The sequence below is a fragment of the Macaca fascicularis genome, chromosome 13 (genome assembly GCF_037993035.2).
Source record: "Macaca fascicularis isolate 582-1 chromosome 13, T2T-MFA8v1.1".
In the NCBI taxonomy this organism is placed as follows: Eukaryota; Metazoa; Chordata; class Mammalia; order Primates; family Cercopithecidae; genus Macaca; species Macaca fascicularis.
In genome coordinates this window covers 106,117,860-106,131,911 of record NC_088387.1, presented here as the reverse complement: position 1 = coordinate 106,131,911, position 14,052 = coordinate 106,117,860, and the positions used below count along the sequence as shown (strand labels likewise).

The following is a 14,052-nucleotide window of genomic DNA, read 5'->3' as shown; positions in this document are numbered from 1 at the left end:
ATTGTTGATGGGTACCTACGTTGATTCCGTGTCTTTGCTACTGGGAATTGTGCTGTGATGAACATACGAACGCATGTGTCTTTTTGGTAGGATGATCTATATTCCTTTGTGTATATACCCAGTAACGGGATTGCGGGTTGAATGGTAGCTCTGTTTTAAGTTATTTGAGAAATCTCCAGACTGCTTTCCACAGTGGCTGCGCTGATTTACATTCCCACCAAGAATGCCTTCCCTTTTCTCCACAGCCTCTCCAGCATCTGCTATTTTTTGATTTTTTAGTAATAGCCATTTTGACTGGTGTGAGATGGTTCTGATTTTCATTTATCTGATGATTGATGATGTTGAATATTTTTTCATATAAAACATAATACTGACTTTGAAGGGCAGTCCTGCCCCATTCCACCAACGGCATTCCTTGTGGGACACAGGAATGGGATATGCTGTGGTCTATTTGCAGAAACTTTACAAATGAGTGGTTAGTAGGATTTGCCCATCATCAGAGTAAAGTCACTCAGGAACTTAAGGCAAAACAAAACAAAGACAAAACAACACACACACAAAATCCCAAGCTCTAATTTATTTATTATTTATTTATTTTTATTTTTTTGAGACAGAGTCTCCCTCTGTTGCCCAGGCTGGAGTGCAGTGGCGCGATCTTGGCTCACTGCAAGCTCCGCCTCCCAGGTTCACGCCATTCTCCTGCTTCAGCCTCCCGAGTAGCTGAGACTACAGGTGCCCACCACCATGCCTGGCTAAATTTTTTGTATTTTTGGTAGAGACAGGGTTTCACCGTGTTAGCCAGGATGGTCTCGATCTCCTGACCTTGTCATCCACCCGCCTTGGCCTCCCAAAGTACTGGGATTACAGGTGTAAGCCACCTTGCCAGGCCTAATTTATTTTTTAAAACATTTTATTTAGGTTAAAAATTCAATTTCAGGGCCAGATGCAGTGGCTTATGCCTGTAATCCCAGCACTTTGGGAGGCCGAGGCAGGCGGATCACCTGAGGTCAGGAGTTTGAGACCAGTGTGGCCAACATAGTGAAACCCCATCTCTACTAAAAATACAAAAATTAGCCAGGTGTAGTAGCGGGCGCCTGTTGTCCCAGCTACTCGGGAGGCTGAGGCAGGGTAATTGCTTGAACCCGGGAGGCAGAGGTTGCAGTGAGCTGAGATCGCACCACTGCACTCCAGCCTGGATGACAAGAGGGAAACCCCATCTCAAAAAAAAAAAAAAAAAAAAAGTGCATTTGAGAATAATGGCACTTTTCCCTCAACATCTTTGCAGATTTCAGAATATAGTGCAGTCCTCCAGGTAGGGGGGTTGTTGCTGAGTTGTCGTCATGTAGTTTTATCAATCAATCAGTCAATCAATCAGTCAATCATTGTTTGCAGCCCAAGAACCTACTCTGTACTCAGTATTGTGTTCGGGCTGTGGAACACCAAGGGGTGGACGCATGCTCTCACCCTTCAGAGACACACGGTGTGACTCTCGCTCCTGAAATGAAGCCGGGCGTGCTTGGTGCCAAGAGTGTGACACAGTTGGGCATTTAGGCCAAATGAGAACTGAGGGGGCCAGAGTTCATCAGGCACCCCTGTAGTAGGGATGCTGCTCACGGGAGGGGGCCTGCAGGCTCTGTCAATACAGATAGAGCAGGAGGACATTCCAGAATGGTGAAACATCGTAATCATGGCTAACAGACATATAGTGCTTACTTTATGCTTTGCCCTGTTGGAAGAGCTTCTCATATCTAAGCTCAGTTAAATGTCACTGCAGCCCCATGAGAGAGCCACTTTCATGATTCTCATGTTACAGAGGAGGACACTGAGCATTTCAGTGATTTGCCTAGGTTCGCGCAGCATGTAAGTAGCAGAGCCAGGATCAAACCAAGACTTTGATAAACTCTTTCTTCTTGCTTGTTCATTTTTTTTCCCCCTATTCCTTTTACACTTGCTGTGGACTAGAGAATTTGATAAACTCTTAACCATCCCACCAGACAGTCCCTCCATGGATGGGGTCATCGGACTATATTCATGAACAATAAATGTAGATGATTTTAGCAAGAAAAATGTCCAAAACAATGTAAGCTGAGAGGTTAAAGTGAGATGTTTTGGTGAGTTGGGAAAGAATAAATATGACACATGATATGACCCTTTGACACGTAGCTGTGGTTCATACAGATGGAGTTAATGGAGAATGACTAGGACCTGGCATATGTGAAGGCCAGAGTCCAGGAACACGGCCTTTTTTTTTTTTTTTTTTTTTTTTTTGAGACAGAGTCTCGCTCTGTCACCCAGGCTGGAGTGCAGTGGCGCGATCTCCGCCCACTGTAATCTCCGTCTCCCGGGTTCAAGCGATTCTCCTGCCTCAGCCTCCCAAGTAGTTGGAACTACAGGCTCCCGCCACCACGCCTGGCTAATTTTTTGTATTTTTAGTAGAGACGGGGTTTCACTGTGTTAGCCAGGATGGTCTCGATCTCCTGACCTCGTGATCCGCCCTCCTCGGCCTCGCTAAGTGCTGGGATTACAGGTTTGAGCCACTACGCCCGGCCCAGGAACACTGTGAATAATAAATGCCATTTACCGGGCAGCCAGGACTGTGCTGGTGCAGGCAGGTGTCTTATCTCACTCCATCCTCAGAGGTGCCCTCGAGGGAGAAATAATCCCCTCATTTTGTTGATGAGGAAACTGAGGCTCAATGGGGTGAGGGGCTAGGATTTGAACTCCTTTCCATCTGGCCTCCATGCCAAGCCCTTCCCAGGGCTGATTTGTGTCTCCTCTCCCCAGTTCATGTGTTGCAGTCCTAACCCCCTCGGTGCCTCAGAATGTAACTGTATTTGGAGATAGGGTTTTAAAAGAGGTAATTAAGTTAAAGTGAGGTTATTAGAGTGGACCCTAATCCAATAGACTGATATCCTTATAAGAAGAAGAGATTAGGACGCAGACACGCACAGAGGAACGAGCAGGTGAAGGCGGGAGAAGACGGCCATCTATGGGCCAAGAAGAGAGGCCTCGAAAGAAACTGATTCTGCAGATACCTGGATCTTGGACTTCTTGCTGGTAGAACTGCAAGGAAGTAAATTTTTGCTATTTCAATCATTCTGTCTGTGGCTCTTTGTGATGGCAGCCCTGGAAAGCCAACATGCTATCCTATTATGTCGCCTCCCAGCAATTCCAGGTCTTAGATAGTAAGGGGCACGCTGCCCTGGTACTTCAAGGCCCGGACCTACCATCTCCGATTTAAGATGACACAGGGCTCCCCTGCGTTGGAAGCTTAGCACATCTGGGCCACGCATCACCTTCTGCCTTGCCTTGGGAATGAGCTTCTAGTACACACAGAATAGGTGAGTATGTGAGAAAGTCCCATAGAAAGCCTTCCCAGGTGGGTACAGGGACCAAGGGGACTGGAGGCAGTGAGAGGAGCTGCAATGTGGAGTCAGTGCTCTCTGGGGGTCTTCAGGACTCTGCGATGCCTTCTACTTTTATAGCCCACAGCAAAGGGGAAAGGTGCTTGGTTTATTATATGCTTACAAGCCAGAAGGCCATGGGCTCAGAGGACTGCAGAGAATAGAGCCTAAGGACTCCATCTGGCACTCCTGTCTTCCAGGACCAGGGAGAAGCTGAACATGCTCTGTCTTGGCAAAGCCAGGGCAGGCACCAGTATTCTGGGCCCTCACCGTGTGTGGAATAGGTCATGCCTGCATCCACCAGAGGATGAGTAGAGGCTGGAAGCAGGTCAGCTGAGGAACCAGGATGGAAACGGGGCTGCACCATCTCCATGGCGGGGGTGGGGGGATGACCTGGATTCTGACTCCTTCCAGCTCCAAGTCAATTATTCATGCAGTAGACAGTCTTTGTGTTGGAAAGTCAGGCCTCAGCACATGCCCTTTGGAAGAAAGCATCTACTTCTTGGCATTTCAGGCCTTTTATCATTTCCCCCAATCTTTCCTGTCTTACTCTTTCCCCTTTCCCTGCATGTCCTCTGCTCCTGCCACACTGTCCTGCTTACCATCCCTCCATCACACCTTTTCATTTACTCATTCTTGAATTCATTGATTTATTTCTTAAAAAATTTTATTGAGCACCTAATATGTGCTCTGCTAGAGAAGCTGGGAACTCAGAATCAAGCAGGACTTGGTCCATGCCTTTGTGTAGGTTTTGGTCTAGAAAGGAGGGCAGACCTATGTGTTCATCTTGTTGAGCACACAATACCAGGGTGCTGTGTTTTATCAGGAAGTGCTGAGTGTTATGAAAGGCTTTAAATGGCTTCCCAGGCTAGGGGCAGGGCACCAGAGAACACTCCTAGAAGACATATGGTAGAGTTGGTCGGAGGATGAAGTACAGAGAGAACGTTCCACAGAGAAGGTCAGCACACACAAAGGCCTAGGGTCAGAGGGCCCTTGGTGCAGTTGAAGAACTGAGTGGCCACCACTTGCGGTCTGAGTGATACCCTGGAGCTGTGGGAAGCCTGTGTGCTTGTTTTGTATTTGGCCGGTGTTGATACATCACTATTCATGGAGCTTTCTCTTTTCTCTTTACCTGCGGTCCTTGCCATCATGGAGCTTTTAGTCTGGAGTAGGGGTTGGCAAACCTTTTTCGTAAAGGACCAGTTCATAATTCTCTTAAGCTTTGCAGGCCACATAGTCTCTGATGCAACTCCTCAACTCTCCCATTGTCCTGTAAAAACAGCCACAGGCAATATGTAAATGAATGAGTGTGGCTGTGTGCCAATAAAACTTTATTTACAGAACCTGGTGGTGGGTTGGATTTGGCTCCTGGGCTATAACTTCTGATCTAGAAGAAAAGATAGACCTTGAACAAATCTTGATAACCTGGTGGCAGCTCTCAGCAATGATTTTTCTTCCACTTTCTGGACCACAGTGCAGAGGGTTGAGTTACTCTGTAGTTCGTGAAACATTACCTCATTGATTCATGCCAGGCTCCTCTTCTCATTTATCTACTTAAATTCCCATCCCATCCCCCTCTTCTCATAGGCAACTGCTCCAACGCATCTGCTTTGTATCCTTGAAATTACATGCATCTCTCTAAAGCACGTTGCCTTGTGTGATGTATTCTCAATTTATATAAACGATATTGTGGTATCAACTGTTCTGTTTCTTACTTTTTCCCCATTCAGCATTGTGTTTTTAAAATCTAAGCTGTGTGTACATTTAGTTAATTGTTTCCAAATGCTGCAAAAAATTTCACATCGTGCATCACTAAGTTTTCCTTACTCATTCCTCTGGTGATGGCCACTGAATTTGCTGCTAGTTCCCCCCCAACTCCTGCACATTACAAGCATCCTCCTGAGTTTCCTGTGTGGAGGCTGCACACCCCTGGCTTTCCCCCTTGGCATGCCCCCTTGTTGTAACATTTGTCCACTGGATGGGATCTGGTAAGCCTGGTGCTGAGTAGAGCCAACAGTATTGGGTGAATGAATGAGTTTTCCTGGAAAGAACTCTGCCAGCTTCCTTTTTGTCTGTCAAACAGTCTAGTAGAACACTTGGTTTGTCTTGGTTGCCCCCAAACAGCAGACTGATGACAGCCCCCACCCTGGCGGCACTGTTCTGTGGGGTGTCTTTTCCCTGGCAATGGGAAAATTCCCTGGCAATTTCCCAATAATGGGAAAGTACAATAAAGTACTTTCCCATTATTGCTTCTTATGTAGTAACTGACTGTTGGGTGGGCTGATTCTTTCTCATATTGCAAACTTGGGGAGCATGATAGCTAATTTTGTACGTCAATGTGGCTAGGCTATGGTGCCCATTTCTTTGATCAAATGCCAGTCTAGATGTCACTGTAAAGGTTGTTTTTTTAGATGAGAGTAACATTGAAGTCAGTAGATTCTGAATAAACATATTATCCTCCAGGTCTTAAGAGAAAAGACTGAGGTCCCGCGAAGATGAAGAAATCCTCATGAAGATGAATCCAAAGGCAGATTCAATTCTAGCTGTCTTCGGACTCAAGACTGCAACATCAACACTTCCCAGGGTCTCCAGCCTGTCCGCCTCTCCCGCAAAATTCAGATTTGCCAGTATCCAGAGTCATGAGCAATTCCTTAAAGTAAATCTTTTTCTGTTTCTTTCTGGATACGTATAGGTTGTGTTTCTCTGGAGAACCCTGATTAATGCACGAAAGGTCAGGATAAGTCTACTCCAAGGTAAAATCTTTCTCATGATATTTAATACTTGAAAGTGGCTTCAGGAGACTCCGTCTGCGACAGCATCTAGGAGTGACTCCCAGCCTGCCACCCTACACAGACGTGGGAAGTGCCAGCTGATGTTCCTCAAATCTGAGTTGAATCAGTGTGCTTTAAACTCCATGAAGACCCACATCATTTCTTTCCTCCATCTGACTTTAGAATGTGAAATCCCTCCAATGGATTTGGGGTCCAAGCCTCACTTAAGCCTTGGTCATTATGAACCACTCATCAGACTAAGCTTAGCCATCCTAGAAGGATCACAGCAGCAAGCCACATAGTGCTTTACTGCACGGCCCTCAGAGCACACAGCACCATACAATGGTTCCGAGGGGAAAGGCAGTCTGCCATCTGATCCCTGTTATTTTTCCAATTTATGGAAATTGGGTCCCAGGCACTCAGTAAACTGCTTTTAATTTTCACAACAACCTTGCAAAGCAGCCACCTTAGTTCCATTTTATAGATGAGGAGATGGAGGCCGGTGTTGTTAAGTCACTTGTTTGGAGCATTCAGAGGTGGGTAGTGAAGGCGGATGCAAGCCCAGGTTTGGGTTGTGAGGCCAAGACCTGTGATCATTCCATTGTGCCTCAACTTTTATTCATTCATTCATCCATCCATCCATCCATCCACCTACCCACCCCCACCCACCCCGCCATCCATCCATCCATCCTGTCTTCAGTGCCAGGGTATGTTCTAGGAGTAAGAGGGTCTGGAATAAGACATTTCCTCTTTCCTCAAGAGGCTCACAGGCACACTGAGCAATAATGGGATGGTGAGACAGTCCTGACTTGGGGGTGCGGGCAAAATGAGCGTAGAAGTGAAGACACTGTTCTTTCCTGGGATTGTTGGGGGAGGCTGGTAGTTTCAGCAGGAGACTGTGGCAGAGCTCCCAGCCCTGTATGTATACAGGGGGCCATTGGTGGCATTGGGGGAGGGGCTGCCCAGGTGGAGTGGGGACCCCAGAGGCAGCAAGGACATTCCCAGAAGAGGGAAGAGTATGTGCAGAGGCTGTTTGGAGAGCTGGTCACTGGGCTGGAGTGGGTGTGCGGAGCCTGTGCTCAGGGAGGAGGTGAATGTGCCTGGAAACGCAGGCAAAGGAAAGAGCTGGAAGGCTGTGCTGAGTGTCCTGGACTCAGCCATCATCCTGGGGATCACCTGGGGCTTTTGTTGTGGACTAAGACAAGGGTGAGGTGAGCGCGACACTCATTTTAGGTGTAAATTTTAAGGAGAAGCCAAAAAAAAAAAAAAAAAAAAACCCAACTCAGTTATCAAGATAAATGCTATAAAAATCAGTGCAAAAATGTCCATGATGAGCAATGGAGCAAAGAAACTTTGAAATGAGGACGGGAGTTGACCCTGCACTTGGATGGCTCACCTTGCTCATCTCAACCTAAACCTGGCCCTGCTTTTGTTAAAGACCCGGATTCCTGCTTCTCCCCATGGACCTGCTGACTCAGGCTTTGCAGAGGAGAGGCCCTGTTAGTTCCTAGTGCTCCAGGTGATCTTCACGGTGGTGTTTTTTCTTTCTAAACTGGTTCCTGGTTAACAACCACCTGTGGGAACTCAGTAAAAACAGAGATTCTTGAGTCACTCCCAGACCTTTTGCCTCTGAATCTGCCGTAAAGCAGCCCAGAAGGCTGGAGATTGAGCACGGGCCTAGGGAGCTTCACACTGTCTGGGCAAGAGGGCAAGCAGTGGGGAATGAAGAGGAGGCTTTTAGGCTAATGGGTCTTGCTTTGGCTGGCCCAGATACGGGCGCCATTCTGGCTGAGTTTTCCCACTTTTCAATTTCCACATGGGAAAACGTCCTGGTTGTTAAAGACTGCACACTACACTCCTACAGCAGGTATTCTAAGAGACTGCTTACACAGAAAGCCTCAACTCCTGGCCCAACTTTCAAGGCCTTACACGTGTGGCCCTCCCTCTGTCTCCAACAGGCTGTCAGCCCAGGAGCCTCGTCACTGTCGCCATCAGGGCTTCTGGCTTGAAGCCTCTTCCCAGGCAGGTCCCCCTGCTAAAGCCCCTCACCATCTCCCCTCTACTACTCTCAATGCTGCTCTATCCTTAAGGCTCAGCTGAGGCCCTTCCTCTCCAGGAAGCTCCTCCACCCCCCGGAATGCCACTGCCATGGCAACAGTTCTGTCTTCTGAAGTCTCCAGCTCTCTCTGGCAAGAACGGTTCTGTCTCTGCTTTCACATGTTCTTGTGTCTTTGTCCTACCCTCGAAGCTTCCTCTCGTTCTTCTGCCTTCCAGGGGTGCTCCTTGGGAAGCAGCGGGGCACTCACCAAGTTTCGTGGCTGCAGAGTCCAAAAACTTGGCTCTCAGTCTTGGCTCCACTTCTTCTGGTGACCTTGGACCCATCCTCTGCCCTCTGGTTTTTTTGGCACAAGATCTAACTACCTCAGTGGGGGCGTGAGAGCCGAAGGAGATGGTGTTACTGGCAGGGGGAAGTGCGTGATGCCAATTAGGTCTTTACCATTCCTAAGTTAGAAACCCACAAGCATTTGCCGAGGGCAGGGTGGGCATCTCAGGGCTCCATCTTCCCCTCCTCATGGACAGCAGTTCCGTGAGCACCAACTCACTGGCTGGGGACTTGCGTCCCAAATCAGTACCTTGTCCTCTTCAGCAGGAGGTCAAGGGGGTGATTCTAGCCATCCATTCTTTCCACAGATAGGGCAAACTTAGGCTGGAAATGTTTTGAGAGGGCTTGTGGATAGCTTACTTTATTCTACAATAAGAGATTTTACAAAGATTCAAAGGGAGGTAGAGAAAGTTCATTTTAAATTGTCTTTGATTCAGTTTTTAGGATTCCAGGTGCTTCTGGAAAGCAGGCTTTTATGGAAGGACACTTGGAAGGAGGTATGTGTTTTAAATTGCTCTGCAACATGAACATCTTTCAAAGAGACACAGTTCTCTCAAGTGACACACTAGGAGGAACAAATGCTGTCTGAGTCAGGTACTCTGTCCTAGGGGCATGGGAAGTGCTGGGAGGCCCAGGATGGAATGGGGGAGCTGGGACCCGGATCCGACCCTCTTGTGTGTTCCGGTACCGGATGCTGGTGTTGGCTGAACAGACCCCGCTCGTGGTTTCAGCTCGGTAAAGACAGAGTAAGCGGGTGGGGGCTTGTTTCTTTGTGTAGCGAGCCTGCTGGTGAGTACGAATGGAAAACTCAATTATCAGTGAGGTTAGGGGCAGGGTGAGAGGTCAGGGCCGAATGCCCGCGCTTCCTCTGGGTGCTGAGAGAGTTGCTCCTGTCTGCACTGCTTGGGAGGAGGATGCATTGATCAGGGTCAAAGGTTGTGTGTCATCAAAGGCGGTCCAGGAATAAAGGGAGCCCTTCCCAGGGATTCTAGGATGGCCTGTGGAAACCCAAGGCAATTCATGCTCAGATGTGCCCCGTACCCAACAAGTCAAGAATTCTTATTACAAAATTCACAAGAGAATGTTGCTTTATCTTAGGATAGCTTTCAAAGACTTCGGATTTGAAGGTGGAGAGTTTGGAAACACTCTCCGTCTATCCTCCTCAGCCAAGAATTCTCCCCCTCTGGGGCAGAGGCTACACATGTCTTCCTTTTTTGAGAGAAAAAAACAATTCATTAAAAAGTTCTTTGTATAAGTCTGGACACCCCAAAGATAGGACCCTGGCTGCCCTTGTTTCACACTTATCTTTTCCCATGGGAATAATTTCTTCGTAGACAAGAAAAAACCACACACACAGTAACTTGAGAATTGGAAGTTAAATTTGAACAATAACATGGCTAAAGGATTGTGTGGAAAAACCATAAAGATGGGAAGAAAAAAAGAAAGACAATCTACCAAAAGACAGACAGAGAGGTAAAAAGAAAGACAGAAATTTAGAGGGAAGGAAAGAAAGAAAGTTTATGTGTGAACCCAGACGAAAAAAAAAAGTACCACACGGGCAGATGCAGCCAACTATCATCTGCTGATTTAAAATACGACAAACATTCCCAAGGGCAAGATTCTGAACTAGAGGGGAGAAAGGAGTTTTCCAGCAGTTATATATATTTTTTAATAATCATTTCTTGTTTTTTACAGCGAAGTGCAAAAAATGAACAAAGAGGCCCGATGATGCATCTGCTGAACTTTTCAGTTGTCAAATGCAAATTGAGCACAAAGAGGACAGAGTTGATGACATATCAGGAACATTTTTTATTTCCAGAGCAGGTCTGAGTCCCAGCGGAAGACTGAGGCCGACTGAGCCAGAGGTACCACTTCAACAGGTCACTGGTCTCTGCAGAGGAAGGAAAAGGTGTAAGAGTTCTCCCTGCATAGATGCTATTTGTGACTTGGATGTTTTCTTTCTAATACAAATGCATCAAAGTGTTCACAGGAATCTAGCTATATGCAAGAAGTCTGGATTTTCTGCCTGAGAGAACTGGCCAGTATCTCACCCATGGGCACCAGAACCCATTTCTAGATTACTAAGAAATGAGCACAAGAATACTGTGTATAAGGCACTGTGTTCCTAGACCTTTCCAAATTTTACTTAATGCAGATTAACTTCATCAACCCTGGTGAAAATGCCACCTCCTCTAGGAAGCCTTCCCCATTTGTCCCGTCTCAGAGACATTTGACTCCATGGGCTTCTCTGCAGTTTTGTTCCGTGTAGGACTGCCTAGTGCCTAGCTTTCTTGTGGTGTTCCTTGCTTATGTCTTGTCTCCCCATTTGATTTGGAGGGTCCTGGGAAGGGACCACTGGGCTGGGCTATAGTAGGTCCCCTGTAAAGACCTGTTGAGTAATTAGAAGAGACAGTGGCCCCATCTGGGTGAATCCTGAATTTAATCAATTCCCTGGATCCCTGTTTATCTTGCAAGTAGGGTAAGAATGTCATTGAAATCCTATGATGTAGTCATGGAAGGGCTAATCCAGTCAGTGTACTACTACTAGTCACTAGGCATACTGTTTAGCTCAGCGGTTTTTTGTTTTGTTTTGATAACAAGACTGTCTCGATGAAGGAAGCTGGGCATGTTTAATATTCTAATGCAGGCTCCTTATTTCACAGCATACTGGTAGTTACACTTGGAGTCGTGGTGAAATAAAACATCTAGGCCAGCGCCGTGGCTCACGTCTGTAATCCCAGCACTTTCAGAGGCTGAGGCAGGTGGATCACTTGAGGTCAAGAGTTCGAGACCAGCTTGGCCAACATGGTGAAATCCCACCTTTACTAAAAATACAAAGATTAGCCTGGCGTGGTGATGCATGCCTATAATCCCAGGTACTCGGGAGGCTGAGGCAGGAGAATTGCTTGAACCTGGAAGGTGGAGGCTGCAGTGAGCCAAGATGGCACCACTGCACTCCAGCCTGGGTGACAGAGCGAGACTCTGTTTCAAAAAAATTAAAAAAAGAAAAAAGAAATAAAACATATAGCATCGCCCTCTTCATTTGACAGATGTGGACTTTGAGGCTGACAGGGAGGTAACTTGTCCATGATTACACAGCAAGAAATAGAGCTGCAGTTGGTACCAGCGCCTTATAACACTGGATCTATAATAATAATAAAACACCACCAGTGTCAGTGCGTGTAAATTTCACACCGCTTATCACACTACATCTACAAAGTAGTGCTGAGAATTAGGCATGGCAGGCATTAGTCTCTCCACAAGGAAACAAGCTCAGAGACTCTAAAGATCCGTCCAAATGCATAGAGTGGGGAAGTGATGAAAGGAGGACGGTAGGACATCCCAGCCCTGCCCATGTTCAGAGCTTGTTCCAACACATTAGTCTTCAGATGAGCTCATATTTTAGTCTTACATGCTCCAGCAATGGCCTGAGAGGTGTAGGTACATACTGAATGTCCAGGCCTTGTTAAAGGTAACTACAGGATGGGCCAGGTGTGATGGCTCACACCTGTAATCCCAGCACTTTGGGAGGCCAAAGCAGGTGGATCATGAGGTCAGGAGTTCGAGACCAGCCTGACCAACATGGTGAAACCCCATCTCTACTAAAAATACAAAAATTAGCGAGGTGTGGTGGTGGGTGCCTGTAATCACAGCTACTCAGGAGGCTAAGGCAGGAGAATCACTTGAACCCGGGAGATGGAGGTTGCAGTGAGCCAAGATGGCGCCATTGCACTCTAGCCTGGGCAACAGAGTGAGACTCTATCTCAAAAAATAAAATAAAATAAAAAATAAAAGATAACTGCAGGATGAATACACAAGTGCTATGTTTAGAAATTGAAATGCTCCAAGTTTTTAGCAGTTTCATCGTAATAGAACTCAGTTTCTAAGAGGCTCTACACCTGTGTCTTCTGGTAACATACCTACTAGCTATCTCAAATCTGTTTTTGAACAAAGTATGGGAAAGATAATACATCAAAATGAGCCTTGATTTACACAGCAGCAGGCAAGTTCTCTGACAGAAAATACTTTGTAAATCACGAACCTCATGCAAATGCTAGGTATTACTTATATTTTGAAGCCTGGAACAATCAGATGTTTGACATTTTTCAATTAGAAGTATGGGGCTGAGATACTTGTCCATTGAAAACATAACACAACCCATAAAATCTTAGTTTTTAAATTGTCTTTTCTTTTTCTTTCTTTCTTTTTTTTTTTTTTTGAGACAGAATTCTCACTCTGTCACCCAGGCTGGAGTGTAGTGGCACTGTCTCGGCTCACTGCAACCTCTGATTCTCAGGTTCAGGTAATTTTCCTGCCTCAGCCCCCTGAGTAGCTGGGATTACAGGTGCCCGCCACCATGGCTGGCTAATTTTTGTACTGTTAGTAGAGACAGGGTTTCACCATGTTGCCCAGGCTGGTCTCAAACTCTTGAGCTCAAGTGATCTGCCTGCCTCGGCCTCCCAGAGTGGCGGGATTACAGGCGTGAGCCACCGCATCTGGCCTAAGTTTCATTTTTAACAACACAAATTAGTTCTATCAAATATCTTAAATCTTAAAATGAAATCTTTTTTAACAGAAAACCAAATACCACATGTTCTCACTTACAAGTGGGAGCTAAACATTGGACACTCATGAACATAAAGATGGGAACAGTAGACACTGGGGACTGTTACGGCGGTGAGGAAAGGGGTGGAGGGGGCAAGGGCTGGAAAAGTGTTGGAGACTATGCTTAGTACCTGGGTGACAGGATCAATTGTATGCCAAACCCCAGCATCACACAATATTCCCAGGTAAGAAACCTGCACATATACCCTAAGAATCTATAATAAAAGCAGAAATTAGTAAAAATAAAATAAAATAAATGTAAAAAGATAAAAAATACTTTAAGCAAACCAAGCCACACACAGGAACCAAGAGGATCCTTACAAAGATTGCTTCTTCCTCTGGAGCAGACACCCACCAAGCCGACAGCCACAAGTAAGTTTCCTTGCAATTTTTAAAGCCAAGGATTTGCCACACTTTCGTAGACCTCACATAAGCTCTTCATTGCACATGGGAAACCTATGAACACTTTATTTCTGCTCACAACTTCCTGTCTGGATGTTGGCATTCAGGGGGCCTGGGAAGGGGTTTGTGGCTGCAGGTCCCCCCCTGCTCTGTGGCTGCCACATAAGGCCTTGTTTGTTACAATGAAGTGAATCAAGCTGGATCTGATAGGCCTAAGTTCCCTTTTCTTTTTTTCTCCAGGAGAAGTGAGATTCCTCAAACGTGGGGTCTAGATTTGCTGGAAGGATGCTCAGCTAAACGTAGTCCGCAGAGAAGGATGGGGGAAGATCTTTGTTTCCTAGACCTGTGACTTTTCTAATTTAAGTGGCCAATATATGATCTTTTTAAGGAAGGAGGTCTTAACACCAGCTTGGACTGCAGCGGAAAACTGGGAATTCCTTGGCAGAAAATCTCTACTCGGTTTATTTTATTTATTTATTTATTTATT

At 46.3% G+C, this 14,052-nt stretch overlaps 1 long non-coding RNA gene across 1 annotated transcript in view; it reads left to right on the top strand.

The window, feature by feature from the left end:
• Window positions 1-12,216, top strand: part of LOC135966877 (uncharacterized) — a 32,810-nt gene extending 20,594 nt beyond the window's left edge. The window contains exons 4-6 of the long non-coding RNA XR_010580565.2: window positions 5,868-6,060; window positions 8,996-9,055; window positions 10,254-12,216. This is a non-coding gene — a long non-coding RNA (uncharacterized lncRNA). The remainder of the gene's footprint in view (window positions 1-5,867; window positions 6,061-8,995; window positions 9,056-10,253) is intronic.
• Window positions 12,217-14,052: the final 1,836 nt, after the last annotated feature.